Source organism: Sinocyclocheilus rhinocerous, unplaced genomic scaffold, assembly GCF_001515625.1.
Source record: "Sinocyclocheilus rhinocerous isolate Xijiao unplaced genomic scaffold, SAMN03320098_v1.1 scaffold2032, whole genome shotgun sequence".
NCBI classification, from domain to species: Eukaryota; Metazoa; Chordata; class Actinopteri; order Cypriniformes; family Cyprinidae; genus Sinocyclocheilus; species Sinocyclocheilus rhinocerous.
In genome coordinates this window covers 259,183-274,052 of record NW_015634013.1, presented here as the reverse complement: position 1 = coordinate 274,052, position 14,870 = coordinate 259,183, and positions in this window count along the sequence as shown.

The following is a 14,870-nucleotide window of genomic DNA, read 5'->3' as shown; positions in this document are numbered from 1 at the left end:
CATACATCTTTAAAAATTAAATAAATCAATCTTTAATCTTTTATCCATTCATCCAACCATCCAACTGTATAAATAAATATCAAACAATCTTGAATTGATTTATCTATCCATCCATTAATCCATCTATTCAATCCAATTTTATAAATAAATATGAATCTTCAATATTTTATCCATCCATCCATTTTTATAAATGAAATAAGTCCATCTTTAATTTGGCCATCTTTAATCTTTTATCCATCCACCCAATAATCCAAGTTTATAAATAAATACCAATTAAATTTTTTTTTTGCTTTAATTTGACAATCTTTAATATTTTATCCATCCATAAATCTTTATAAACAAAATAAATCAATCTTTAATTTGACAGTCTTTAATCTTTTAATTTTTTACATAAATAAATAGCAATTCATCTTTAATCTTGAATTAATTTTTCTATCCATCCATCCAATTTTATAAATAAAAAGTAATTTTTAATTTGACAATCTTTATTTGATCTTTATCTCTCTCTCTCTCTCTCTCTATCTATTTATCTCTCTATCTCTCTATCTATCTTCTTTAACTTACAACATCAGTGCATATTTGATGTTTGTTATGTACTCATCTCTTGCTATCTCTTCCCCTTCTCTCTTCAGAAGCAAACGAATGGAGAGCAAATCAACACAGACAAGCAGCACAGCACAATTCACCAATCCCACGAGTGCCTTGATCAAACACACAGCATGTAAACACAGAAACACACACGTCATTCTCAAATGAGCAATCAGCAAGTGCCTTTCCATCACCAAAGCTTAATGACGAACGAGGATACTACATATTTATACAAGAGAAGAGAAGTTATTCACAGCTTAAGCCAATAAACAGTCCCATCACACTGTAGTTAGAGGGGAAACGGGTGGCTTTTCATCCCTCCCGATGTTAGAGTGAGAAGATCATTGCTTTGATTTTCTGATTACGATGCCTAAAAGCAGAAAGGAGCCTTTTTGAATTAGAGTTTGACATTAAAAAAATGTCAAGGCTGCAAAGGAGCACCACAAAGGCAAGAGAAAACACTGTAAATATGCCACGGGCTATGGAGGCACAGCAGTATTGCACATTTAATTACAATGAACATTTGTGTGTACTTCAAACGCAAGCCGTTTCGCCTGCAATTATCTGCCAACTTCTAGTTTCAGGCCAGTGCTGCTCAATTTGACGAGATCACAGTTTTACACTGCGAGCGTTTGCTTTAGCCAAAGAAGAAGAAGAAAAAAAACAGTAAGAAAAGCAGCCAACACATCACTCAAATTAGCGTTTATTGAGAACTTTTGTTACTGATATTCTTCTGTGCCTGAATATTGACTCATCCCCTCATTTTCTGTTTTTCCGCTAAACGATGAATCAATCTTTGCGAGTCGTGATCTTCTTCAAAGAACTTTTAATTGCTTTCTTTTTCCGCTTTCCTTTGTTCTTTTTAATGCTTTCTCTCTTCATTTCATCTCCTGCTCTGTGATAGGCACACTAGGGAGGGGGAAAAGGCGCTGATTTGGATGCTGTTTGCTGTTAGGAGTTGGGGGTATGCTGGGTTTCTGGTCCACGGCCCGGCTCCCAGAGTCAGAGCTATAGCCTTACACCTGCCGGCCCAGGAGGAAACCTTGCCCGCCTGGTGGGCTTTGTGGGCCACTTCCTGTGGTCGAGGCAGGCTGAGGGAAGTCATTAGCTTCTCCCTGTGGTGAACTTTTAATTCAGTACAGATCACCACGGAGAGCTCCCATGTAGAGCGGGAATAAGCCAGTAACAGAGAGCTTACAGAACCACTGACTGCAGTCAAACTCCGGGTTTCAAGCAAAACCGCAACAAAACACAGGCCTCAGACGACATGGATATAGAAGATTGGGTATGTTTGCTAATTGTCTGCTAAATTTCAGCAAATAAAACTGACAGTTCAAATCTGAATGTCTGGCTTTACCTGACCAACCTTATCAGACTGTGCTTTTAAGGAGAGGAAGAAAAAAAAACACGGAAAGTGGCAAGATAGTGGCATCAATAAACAAATAAATTATTTTCTATAAACAACTAAAATAATATCCAACCAATCACTGTCATTACATGTTTTTGAGGTGGGAGAAAAAGTGTCAGGTTAGGGCTATCAAATACATAAGTAAATTAAATAAATAATCAACATTTTACAACTTTACAATTGATTAATAAATAGTAATCAGTGTTGGGGAAAGTTACTTTTAAAAGTAATGCATTACAATATTGCGTTACTCCCTAAAAAAGTAACTAATTACGTTACTTAGTTACTTTTTATGGAAAGTAATGTGTTACATTACTTTTGCGTTACTTTCGCGTTACTTTTTAAATGTGACCAGGGCTTGATTGTTTTTAATATAAGAAGTTCTATTTATAGCAAATGTAAAAGCCCTTTCACACCAAAAAGTGTAATGAATAAACCTCAGGCCTCAGGAACTCAGGATCTGTACAGTAGAACGCAGGAGAAGAAACCCATGCATATGCACATTTAGTCTAGAACTACAGTAACATCATGTTCACACAGCGCACACAACGCCTCTGTACTTCCGATTTCTCCCAATATGGGGACAGGAGACTTGTCAGTCAATAAATGGGAAAACAAAGTAACTGCATGGCGTTACTTTTTTGAAAAAATATTTTCTTGTAAATTAAAAAGTAATGCGTTACTTTACAAGTTACTTGAAAAAAAGTAATCTGATTACGTAACTCGAGTTACTTGTAATGCGTTACCCCCAAGACTGATAGTAATAATCAATCAATCAATAGTTTACATTAAAAAATGCATTTTATAATCAATCAGTAAATAAATGTTTAAATTATTATTATATTGCTTTTGAGGAGGGGGAAAAACAAACAGAAAGTGGCAAATTAGAGGCATCAAATAAATAAAGATATTAAGCTTTAATTTATCATCCAACCATTCATCTGCCCATCCAAATTTATAAATATCAATTCCTCTTTAATCTTTAATTGATTTATCTATCCATCCATTTTATTTATAAAATTGGAATCTTTAATTTCACCATTTTGACATTTGACCATGAGTAGAAGAAAAAACAAACACAGTGGCAAATTAGTGACATCAAATAAATAATTTTCAATCAACAAATAATTTAATATTTAATAAACAACCAATCATTATCAATAAATGTTTTGGAGGTGTGAGGAAAAAAAGGGGCAAGTTAGTGCTATCAAATAAATAAGCAAATAAATATATAGACAAACTTTACAATAAATTAATAAATAATAATCAAAATAAATCAACATCAAACTATCAAATAAATAAATAAATACATTTTAAAATAAATTAATAAATAAATGCTTAAAATAAATGTAACTAAATTAATAAATAAATCAATACATTGAGACACAGTTTTATATCCTGCTTTGTTTACCATTTTTACGATGGTCTATTATTGTAATATGTACTTAAGATTTCTCATATTTAATAATAATTCTAAATGGCTCACACACAATTAACTGTGGTTTGTCACTTTACATGTCAGTTAGATGGTCTCTTCCTGTTTTAGTGGGCAGTTCTTGGACAACATCAGCTGCAATATGATATCTTGATGTCATAGTTAAAAGTCTGGCTATATATGTGAGACTAGCTGGTCATCAACACACACACACACACACACACACAAACCCTGATGAGATGTTTTTGATTATGCCAAAAAGGCACTGCAGTGTGATTTGAGAGATACATATCTTATGGAAATAGACATACAGTCAATTCTACAGTAAACCGTCTTTATACAAAAACATTTACCGCAGAACTTCTCGTCTGACCAATCATAATAAAGAGCTCCACTTAAAATGCTCCATAAATGCCACTGTCAGTCTGTATATATCACTCTCACACCCTTCCTCCAATTTGCTCTCACGTCCCCACACCCAAACGCACTCGCAATTGCTTTAAGATGCATGTGCGCACGCACACACGTACACACACACGCAGGAGTTCAGAGCCACCTAGCTTAGCAGCAAAGCACAAACACAGCCGCTGGCTGAGTCTCACATCTTAGCAATGTTCTCTAGTGTGCGAGCCTGGATCCTTTCTCAGAGTGCCCAGCCAGGCTATGATACGGTTGGCATGCATAAGATAGCTCTCTCCCCACAGGCTGAGGCTGACCTCTGTCAGAATATAAAATAATGAAGCCAGATTGGGGGGAAAAATGTGTTGGAGACAAAAATTAGAACAACTGCCGCATAAGCACTGCTGCTCTCAGAGCAATGCCTCTACTGCTGTATGCATACTGATGAGAGAGAGAGAGATCAAACTAACACACTCAACAGACACAAACGTGCACATGCCTGATGCATTTGGCTGTTTTCACACTGGGCTTGATTGCTGGGTTCACACACTTGAGTTTGAAGACATTCTGCTATAAGAAATGCAACACACACACACACACACATTTTTTTAATAAACAAAAAGTACACTCTAAAAATGCACAATCAATCTGTCACAAAGCAAGGCCAGACACAACAGATAAGTGCAAAACAGGATGGTTTATTGACTTGGTAAGTGGATGACTGGAATAGGTGAGTTAAAGGCAGGTGAATGTCAACACAGTGAATGGTTCCAGGGTGCTTATCTGAGTTCTGATGGAGAGGATCGTATGCCGGTTACGTTGGAGATCGTGGAGCCGTTTCCACGGGGTCGTTGGAGGATCGTGGGAGGAACAGCAGGTAACCGTAATTCGTTCTAGGAGATTTTGGCAGAGGGAGTCCAGAGTAGTTCGTAGGAGTGAACGGTAGACCGGACAGTGAGTGGCTGTGCTGTGTGTGTATTTGTAGTGTGGCTTGATTGGTGACAGCAGGTGCGGGTGATCAGAACTCAGGTGACTGTGATCGGGTAATTATCCTGGATGGTGACTGAAGTGACTGTGATGACTCCCTGACAAAATCAATAATTCAAATCAATGAAATATGTTTTTTTTCCCCCATGTTTGATACTTGGTATGAACCAGAATCAATTAATCAATCAATTTAATCAAGCAATCGAATGAATGAATGAATGAACGTTTTCCACATTTGGTAAAATAAAAAAAATAAAAAAATAAAATAATAAAAAAGCAAACAAACAAACAAATAAATAAACCAACCAAAAGCTCTAATGTCAAAACACCATTAAATGTAGTTCTAAACCAGTATGCCTTTTTCATATTCATTTTTTTTTTAACTATTGTGGGAACTCTTCCATAAAATGAAAGCGAATGAGAATTGGGGCAACAAGCTCCAAAAAAAAAAAAACTAGCATCATAGAAGTAGTCTATAATTTACAGTGCTTTTTCTCTTATTTTGGAACTTGACAGTCCTAGTCTCCATTCACAATTTTTATGATTTTAAGTTATCTACTCCTTTAATTTAGAGTTTGAGGCAGCCTCAGATCACCACTGAAGCTGAAAGCTAAACACAGACACTTATCCGCTCTTAAAATGTCATATTTCATAACACGCCGATCAGCGTCCTTCACAGTTCGCTTGAGAGTTCAGAGTGCTTGTTATAGCTCTCAACCACAAATGACAAATGAGAGCTGGTGGTGGAAATTTGTAATTTTCAAAATAGTCAGTCAATAAATGATATTCTGTGAGAAACATTCAACATTCTGACACTGGAAGCTGCATCAGCAATGCTTAAAAACAACTCAAGAGCTGCATAAGTCTTTACAATAGTCTCCTAAACCCAGCATCAAGCTATAAAGCTCCAAGATATCCCATGTAATCGGCTGGGAACATGTAAGATCATCTACAGTATAAAATGAACTAAAATTGTCACTGTGGATAAAGTGTAAAAGTGACCCAGAGCCTCAAGCTTTCTCACAAGGAATTTTCAAAGAACATCTAGTCACGTGTGACCAACCTCAACGAATGACCATCTATGTCATTCAGCAATAACTCTTGGAGGCTTGTGAAGCTTGAGACACACTTTAAGCTACAACCAAGGGTTAAACTGAGATTTTGAAGAAGGGGAAATGCCCAAATTTGGTTATGTGAGATATAACTGCATAAAAAGCTTGCAACAATTACCAATATTGAAACCTTCCCGTGGAAGTGGTACACTTACTTTTAACAAAAAAATAAGAAAGAAAACGAAAAGCAAAACCAAGCACCAAACTAAACAAGACCAAATGGAAAAAATAAACACAAAATAAAATGCAAAGCAAAATAAACAAAACAAACACAAATGAAAAAAATAAACAAAACCAAATACAAAACAAAACAAAAAAGCAACAAAACCCCAACCCCATTTCAGCATGATTTCCAACTGTCACAGGATCTGTAAATCTGTGTGCAATACTACTGTGCATAAACCACACATGTAATTCAGCACACCATGTGAAGAAAGCATTCTTTAAATCATCACACAGGCTTTGTAAATCTGCTGGATACAGAGCTACTTTGAAAGTGTTAATATTAGGCTACTTTAATAATGACTTGATCCAGGGATTATGTACCGTTAAGTTGCCATGGATAAAGAGCGCTTGCTAAATGGCAAGTAAAATACTTAAATACCCCAAAATCCGCAGGGTATGAGGTCGTGTTTATCCATTTGAAAATAAGTAGGCACAAGCAGTGAGAAATATGTTGACAGAAAAAATTTTATAAGCTCTCAACCGCATCCTGTTGCTTTGATAAAGAGGAAGATTAAAGAAAGAAACAGTCCAATTTAAGTCTTAAATATATAGAGGTTTATTATCATCCTAGATCCCATCACACTTACAGACTGAGCACAAATTAAATTTAACTTCACTGCTTAAATCCAAAAGTGTCCTCAGGTATGTTTGTGTGTTAAAAACAAGCAGTTAATTCTTATGGAAACCCATTTTCGCTACTGAATAACATTTTTTAAAAAAGGTCATTGCTACTTTTTATCTCACAATTCTGACTTGTTTCCTAGCAATTCATACTTTTTTTCTCACAATTGCATAAAATGTGTCTTATAAACTTGTAATTTCAAGTTATAAAGTCAGAATTGCATGATATAAAGTTAAATATATAGAGTTAAAAAAGTTAAGAGTTTATGAGTTAAGAGATATAAAGAGTTTATAAAGTAAAAAAACTCGCAGTTGACTCTTTTCTCAGAATTTGAGTTTGTCTCAGTTTTGACTTTATAACTCGCAGCTGCGAGAAAAGTCACAATTGTGAGATAAACTCGCAATTGCAAGAAAAAAGTCAGAATTGCAAGTTTATATTTCACAATTCTGACTTTAGCCATTGTGAGTTTATATCTCAGAATTCTAAAGAAAAAATTGTGAGATGTAAAATGTAATTGCGAAAAAATAAAAGTGAGAATTGTGAGATTAAAAGTCTCAAATTTACTTTTTTTACAATTAACTTTTTTCAGTGGCCTAAACGGGTTTCCATACACTCTAATGTTTATACAGGCATCTAAAAATATAGTGTAGAAACAATTTTCAGAAATTTGTAGTAAATTTTGCAATTAATTACAAAGAAATGGCAAGTAACACACTGCATTCACACTGCAAGCATCACATTTTGAATAGAAAAACATGAAATGTACTCCAATAGTCTTTTTTATAGAGTACCTTTATAAGCATCTTTCCTTTCTTCCAATTTCAACAGTTGAAATGTACAAACCGTACAAATGTAATTCAGTATAGGCAGATAATAACATGTGCATCCTGAACACACTGTGCTCCACCTTCAGAGCGAGTATCAATTCCTTTTTGTCCAGAATATAAAACGAACAGCACTGTTCAGGGCTGCAGAATAGGGACACCGACACAAATCACACAGGAAACAAACGTTGAGTCCCCGAGGCTGAGCAGATGGGCGTTTTATACCTGAGAGCAGTGAGGAGAATCATGTACATGAGAAAAGAAATGGAAACAGAGACTGTCACAGTATACAAACAGTACATGGTGTGTGTGTGTGATTGTAGACAGGACAGCTCTATCGCAGCTCTCGCTACAGGCACGCATTCAGCCTACTTTCCAACACCCCCCACCTGCCACACTTCCAAGTGTGTGTGTGTGTGTGTGTGTGTAATGGGAAAGTCTGCTGGGAGAACGAGCATCGTTAAAATTGCATCCTGAATGCATTATGGGTAGAACCGGAGCGCAGAGAGCCTCTGAGGTTGACCTGAATGCGACACATATAGAAGTATGTACAGATACCAATCCATCCAGATCCAGAAGAGAAAGCATTGCCGGTCTTTACACCTGCTCTGATCTCTGAACTCAGCCTGCGAGATCATCTTTAACTACGGCCGACTTCTCATTAATTAAATCCCACAAAGTCCATATGACAGAACAAGGTTCAGCTAGTCTAGCCGCGGTGCGTCCGTGCGCTCAAGAGAGACAATTTATAGCACAGAAATGCTATTCTTAGTCATAGGTGTGTTAGTAGAACACACCGTAGCCTGTGTGGATGTGAATGTGTAGAGACACACAACAACAAACGACTAAGGGCTCCAGACCCCATAACTCTGTAAACAGCAGCGGCCATTAATAAGCACACGGGCAGAAACAAACACAGCTGCAATATTTATTAGAGCAAACACAAACTAATGGGCCATTAATTAGAAAATATGGAACCGCACACTTTCACTCCGCTCCCACAAGTCTCACACAAGTTTTGTCTTAGGCCTAATTATGCTGTCTGATAATATTCCTTGTTTTAACCAAAGTGTAAGGCAAATTGTGCATAATTATATATAATAGTGACAAGCACTGTGAAAAATATATGCTTAGTAATATGCAATTTCACACCATGTCAAATATTAATCCTCCAATTAAATGCATTGAAATAAATCCCAGTCCTTGGATTAATTTTTTCGCAGTGCTTGTCACATTGCATTGATGCTGCCTGCTTATGCTGTTGCCTTAGAATCAATCAATCAATCAATCAATCAAATACTAATTTTGTGTGAAATATTTGATTTTCATTCACTGTGTATTGATTTAATGACATCTTTTTTTAATAGCAAAGCCAGATAAAATGTTAATAAATAAACTTTTCATTCAATACTAAAAGGTATTGATAAGGTATAACTTAAATAAACATTTCACCCAGTATTAGGGGGCGTTTACACAACACTGTTTTCAAGAGAGAAAAAAAACAGAAAACTTTATGTGTTTTGGCCATTTATTTACACAACAACAGTGTTTTTAAAAAACAGTGTTTTGAAAACAGTTTTCAAAGCGCAGGTTTTGAAAACGATACCGTTATCATTTTGCAAATTTGCAAAAACGGTGACGTCACGTTCATACGTAAAACATATTAGTGTAGTGCTTCTCTACAAAGTGACATCGCCAACTACTGGCCTGGCATGCATAATACAGCATTTTAATTCGTTTTCATGGATATGAACAGGGATTGTTTTGACAACATTGTCGTCTGTATGCAAAAAATGCAACGGAAAAATATTGTTGTGTAAACATACACTGAAAAAAATTATTCATTGAATTTACACATTTTTTTTTAAGGTAAGTGGTTTCAATCAATTTATTTTAGCTACATTTAAATAAACATAAATTTGTTTATTTAAATGTAGCTAAAATAAATTGTTTGCAACCACTTACCTTAAACAAAATGTAGTACTTATTGTTAGTTTAGCAACATACTAATGTCACACTCTGGAGAGTCTCCCATGCAGAATGCTATTTGTGCAACAATAGAAGTTGCTTATGTAGCGTGTCCCAAATCACACAAGGTTGGGATGCTGCTTTATGAAGAGGAAAAAGAGATCTGCAGATCCATTGCATCTTTAAGACCCGTTCACACCAAGAACGCTATCTAATGTCCTGTTTACAGCTGGTATTAAGATGCGTTTTGGTTGATCAGATCACACATCTTTAGTGGCTGTTCGAATGCATTCAACCACATTTACACTATGAAGGCAATCTGATCGAATGTGTTTTCGATTACCTCTGGAAGTGGTTTAAAGTGGACAAGCTCAATGTTTCAGAGCCCATTTACGTGTGTAAGTCCACTTGTGATCGTATCGATGAAAACAACCAAGCCAACAAAAATCCATTCGACTGTAAAGCACTTACAGTGCACTTTGAATAAACACTTTTTTTTGTTATAATTATCGTTCTAGCTTTTGTTTTTGGTAACCTTTAGCTACATAAAAATAGCATACAAAAATGTAAGGAACAACACATTGTCATTAAGGTGTTTACAGGACATCGCTGAATACCAACACACATACATCAATAACAGATTTTCACATAAATATATTCATGACATTAGATATGAAAAAAAAAACGTCTCTAAAGAGTAAACATCATAAACAAATGTTTTAATTTCCCAGAGGAGCCTCCTCATATTCTGTCTTAGTAGTGGGTACACATCTGCCATGCTAATGCGTCAACACTGTCTGCTCAACAACTTCGCTAGTTGTGATTTCCACTGAGAACTACTAACAAAAGAATACATGTGAATTATAGACTTCTATAATTAGGGCTGAGTGTCGACCTTGAACCGGGACTGATCTTGAAATATTAAAATTGATGTGAAGATCAAACCACACCACACATAAAACATAATTATCCTACAGGTGTCTTTATACTACTCCTTTTTAAGCATAAACATTTATGCAAATTAGCATCAAAGTGGGGGGGGTTGCAAAGTTATGTAATATAGGAACCGTTTATCCCTCTTCACATGAGCAGAAACACTGAAAAGCACAAGCAGTCAGAGAGAGAGATCAATGCACAGAGGTAATGAAATGAAACGCAGCATCATCTGGAGATATTTCACTCCATTAAATAAAGACCAAGCTAAATGTGACATTTATTATAAACTAATATGGTGTTAAATAAAGTTGTTAATGATTGATCATATTCTGTAATTATTGCTAATGAATGTAAAACAAAAAAAGCAGTCTGATAATTTGTAGTTTGGTCTAAAGATGTGGTTTTAATGCTATAAATACCCAAACCTTCCACATGAGTGGAATACAGGCTTGTATTACTCTATATCATATCAAAAAGCAAATAACTAATGTTGGTCCATCCCTAGTTCTTGTTTTTTCACTGGCTCTTGTTTATCTCGAGGGTCTGTGGCTTTACACTCACACCTATTGCATGAACGCATAAAGTTTATTTACTGCTGCCACTTCACACCAGAGCGGTTTCTTATTTTGTTTTCTTTCTTTGCATCTATTGTTTGTCTCCATCTGGTTTTACACACACTAACAAAAAAAAAAGGCATTTTTGGATACAATCCCATTAAATTTTAACACACTGTTGGTGGTTTGTGCCAGTGCATTGCTGGCTTCTGCAGTGTACCATTTGACGCAAACTCTCTATTACAACATACTGTGAACGGTACATTGGGTCTCGGATGGAGGCATTGAGGCCCTCACAGATTTTGGTTCGTTACTTGAAGTCCTCTTGTCTGTTTTTGACATTGTCTTTGTTTCATCACTACAGCAGACACAATAATAAACCGCACATGTTGATCGATACTGTCACTCTGATATCAAATAAAAAAAGGTAAATACAAAAATAAAAAGCAAACTTTAAAATAAAATAAAATAAAAAATAAACCTTTTGGATGTGCAATAAGTTTTTGATGCTTTATCATATTCATCGTTAAAACCCAAATATAATATTTTTTTCCTCTAAATTATTTATTCACATCCAGTTTCATTTTGAAATATGAGGCATTATAAGATCAAACACACATAGCTGTATTCCTGACATTTAAAATAATATATGAAAAACAAAATTATTTTACATAAAAACATTATAGCTTATATTTGTTTAGTACATTTTTCAATTAATGTAAAAACTCAAATGAATTGTAAAACTGCAAGTTATTTTTTAAATTGTGTTCAGCATGGTGGGCCGCATTTGAATTTGTGACGGAACCACTGGTCTGCAGGCTACATTTTATACACAAATTATTAATATCATCTAAATGTTCAAGGAAACACACCATATGTTGAATGTACGTTAACATAATGAGAAATCGAATCTATTACCACACACTTAAACTAATTAACTTCTAATATAACTACTAATTTAAAAAGGTAATTTCAATTCAAATACATGTTCTATGGAGTTTTTCAGCCCTGACGCGCTGCTCTAGCTGCCAGTCACATGAGTTTCAAAAGACATGAAGGAGATTAAATGAATTAGGGATGAAATGAAAAGCGATGAATTATTGCTTTAATGTGGACTCAGAAAAAGAAATATACATTGCTGACGTGTGCGGTGTGAAGCAGGACTAAAATAAATGGCAGATTAAACCTGGAAGAGAAGGAGAGAGAGTAATACATCAAAAAGAAAACTGCATGTGCAGAGAGACCATCTAACATTAAAACAAAACTAGATCCGCTCACTACACGAATAACACACCAACAAACACATCTAAACAGGACTTTAGTACACTCACAGCACTGTGTTATGCACAAGCAGATTTATCACAATGAATCAGGGGGAAATAAACGAGTGCGACACATTGAAGTTATCTGGGAGAAGTTTAATTATCTTACACTAGCTGTCAGCGGTCAGACGGATGCATGCAGACTGATAAGCACAAGCACAGTGGACTCTTTATCTCTCTCTCTCTCACACTCTCTCACTCTCTCTCCTGACAGCGCAGTTAGTGTGTTTGTGTATGTGTGTGCGGCCTCAAGAGATGTAAACATAAAGACTACATCTGTTATGTCCCGGGCCTGCTGAGCCGCCACCACAGGAGCCCGAAAGAGCCAACTACCCCATCTCAAAAACACACACGCTCTCACATACATCCTCACACCTCTGCAGACACAAAGCCTGTGGATAGATTGACAAGAAGGGGTTTCTTACTCAAATGTGTTTTGAGGGCAGAAAGGGAAACTGGTTAAAAATCAAAGAGATGATGATCATCATGCAGATGGATAGGCATGATATTTAATATTAAAACGTATTAAATTGCATGGTTGCATTAAATTGATCAAAAGTGACAGTAAAGACATTTATAATGCTACAAATGATTTAGATTTTAAATAAGTGTTGTTGTTTTTTTTACTTTACGTTCAAAGAATTCATACGTGAATCACAATTTTCCAAAAATAAAAAACATTAAGCAGCATTAAGCAACTGATTTCAACATTAATAACAATAATAATAAAAAGGTTTTTAAAGCACCAAATCAGCAAATTAGAATGATTTCGGAAAGATCATGTGACACTAGTGTAATGGCTGTTAAAATTCAGCTTTATAAATTACATAAAATATATAAAAATATAAAATATTATTTAAATTGTAATAATAATAATACACACGTTTTAGTTTTTTTTAGATAAAGACAGGCAGGATTTCTCTAGATATTGACTAATTAAGATGCAAATGATTTGGTCACATGACTGTTGAATAGTCCTGTTATCATCTGAAAAAAATTTTTTATTGTTAAATAAAATTTTTAAAAAAATAATAATAATAATGAGTAACATAACTGGGGAAAACTGAAATTAAACTAAATGCATTTTCATGACTCCAAAATTAATAAAATTAAATAAAATAAAAAACTGCATTTTAATATTTAAATATTTAAAATTAACAATACCAAAATTAAATTATAAATTATAATTCAAAGTAATATAAAATTAAAAATTAACATTACTAAAACTTTAATACATTTTACTATTAATACTAACTCTTAGTATTAATATGCATTTTCATATTATAAAACTTGAAACATTCACAACCCGCCTGACATAAAAATGCTACTAAAGAGCAAAACAAATTAGATATTTGGCATTAGAAATTTAATGCCATTAGAGATTTTTAAATAATACTATTTAGTCCTAAAAAACTTAAATTAGAATAAAACTAAAACCGTTGTACGCACATGCATTTCTAAAATAAAATCCAAAAATTTACATAAAAGCATAGATGGAAACCCAATGAAAAACAGGGAAACCTGCTCATGATGCTCTTCAGAGGAATCAACCAAATCATTTACAAATCTACATATGAAGATAAAACAGAAGAAAGCATTTTAATTAAAAAACATTACACACTTCACTTTCAAAGACTAATGTTAGAGGGTTCTTACACCCAACATGCACACACTCTTTTACCGTACAACCTAGTTTGTAAGGGCTAGAGGAGGGCTGATCATTTTGTTGTCGGCTCTAATGTGATCAAAGAGAAAGCAGCTGTAAAATAATTGAAGGAATTAATAAAAGGCAAACTTAGGAGAAGTGAAAGGCTGTCTGTAATTAAACTCAGTTTCTGTCACAACATGGAATACAAATTCACTTACAGAGCTTGTAATGGAGCTGACGAAATATGAAACCAAAAACCTGCAGTAATATCTGCTGAAACACTGAAAACCTTGAAAGGAGTTCCTTTAAGTTCTACACTTAACCTCTTTTGTTTGAGGTTGTCACGTTGTCCTTCTCCTAAAATAAAATAAAAAAAGCCTTTTGGCAAGTACTTTTCAAATTACGCACTCACTCACATTTCATAGTCAAAAATCCTTTGAATTTATGCTTTACAGTCTATTCCATTCCAGTAACTCACTGCAAATAAAAATCAAATGTATTATCAAATGCATGAGCTTCCAGTTCGGATATTGCTGCTACTTGTACAAGAAAACCTCAGCACTTTTTTCACCCCACACTGTAAAAAATGACTGTGAATTTAACGGTAAAAGACTGTAAAAATGCTACAGTAAAAACCTGTTAAATGGTTAACGGTAAATTCCCCGACTATATAAGGTGAAAAACTTTATTGGACATTACATGTAATTTTACGGTAGTATACCGTTTTTGAAAGTGAAAAAGACCGTTTAATTTACAGTGAATAACTGTAAATTGACATTCCCAGAATTCCCTGCGTTACATTTCAAATTTGATGTTTTTTTGTTGAAATAACTATGTTTCTT